This window comes from Didymella exigua (assembly GCF_010094145.1).
Source record: "Didymella exigua CBS 183.55 unplaced genomic scaffold M421scaffold_51, whole genome shotgun sequence".
Lineage (NCBI taxonomy): Eukaryota > Fungi > Ascomycota > Dothideomycetes > Pleosporales > Didymellaceae > Didymella > Didymella exigua.
In genome coordinates, this window is record NW_022984825.1 from 27729 (window position 1) to 29495 (window position 1767).

Here is a 1767-nt window from a genome sequence, read left to right on the forward strand (position 1 = left end):
AACAATACTGTGTGACAACCAGCAAACAGTGGGTATTGTTACAAAAAGAGAAGATCGACTTCACACTAAGGTGAAACATGTTGATATACATCAGCTATGGGTTTAACAGGAAGTATCAGCCAGCTAAATTAACGTCAAATAGATTGCTACTAATAATATGCCTGCTAATAGCCTCACAAAGGCTTTGCCTTGACAGAAATTTAACACCTTTGTCAAGCAATGCAGCCTTGTCAACATTAAGAAAGAACTGAAAGACCTTAAGCAACATTTAAACACTAAGGACCCGCATGTCCTATTCCCGCACTAGTATTAGCGCGTCTTTCCAGTCTATATTACACGTTACAACAACGTTTAGTTACAGCTCTGGCGACTTAACTTCGCCTAACCACCCTTATTTTGTTTAGTTATTGCCGCCAGACCTGGGGGGTGTGTTGCAGTCTACGTACAGCTTGCTTAGTCTAATAAGTACTCAGTCCTATGTGAACAGAGTTTCACCATAACCCTGCTGACATCTGATTATTCTGGTATATCAACACATAGACTCACTTCAATTCAACTTCAGTGTTCCTACCAAATTCTACTGCCTAATAGCCTATTACTTAAACCGTGATACTGAGATACAGCTCCGGCTTTGCATATTCTTCCGTGAAAATGACAGAAATAAAAACTGTGAGGGATTGTGGCGCGCGTGAACAGGCCGATCCCAGGTACCTATTGTATGGGCTCTGGTTTGCGCAGTAGAGCAGGAGTACGATCTGAACCGTATGAAGAGCCGGTCACAGCCGGAAAGCGTTTCATACGATGCGATTTGCGATTGTATGTACCATTGATGATACGGCGTTGGAGTTATACCTATTTTATGAGACGTCCGTGTAGCACGCGCCAGTGCCCATTTCGCCGGAGAGCTTCCAATTGCGTGGTATATCTGCCTCCTCGTACCAGGCAGAGATGTGAACGCGTCCTTTGTAGATGATGAAAGGCAGGGTACAAGATCTAGCAGCGCAGACGCTCTGGATGACTGTTACCCACTCGCAGTCACCTAGCTAAACAAGCTAAGGTTAATTACGTCTCTCTGCGCCTGTAACAACCTTTATTAAGCTAATAACACCTATCTAGAAGCTAGTCTTGTTAAAGTTGTGCATGTTGTAGTTGTGTACGCTGTATTTAGCTTTTGTGTCCTCTACTAGCTTAAACCACGCGCTAATTGTCTCTAGATCCTCCTGCAGCATCCTCTGCCTATCTTTAGCTTGATTAAAGGCCATCTTGAGCGTAGCTGAACGCGTCACGAAGCGCTCAGCCTAGTGCTTGCCAACAGGCTGCCCACCGCGTACACCCAACAGTTTGTTGGCCATATCTGCCACCTCGCACAGCTAGGGCGCGAATCCTTGCGAATTAAGGTCAAGAATGTATTGTATAATTGTTTGCTCTTTAGTGCGCGTAAGCTTATGTTGTGTGTTACGTCTATTATTAATATAGAGTCTGCCTCTATACCTAGCACTTAAGGTTGTACGCAGTATGTTAAATACCTAAGCAGCGCTTTAGAGGCTTTTAAATTTATATAATTAGAAAGTAGAAAGGGCAAGATTAATTCTACCCTCTTATTTAGATAATTGCGCATCTTGTTAGCAAGGCATTACGTGTTAATATTAATAGTTGTGGTCTTGGCAAGAAATGGCCTGGGTGCTGGGTTGGCCTGGGTGCTGGGTTGGCCTGGGTGCTGGGTTGGCCTGGGTGCTGGGGGTTTACGTTACAATAATAATTTTTTGC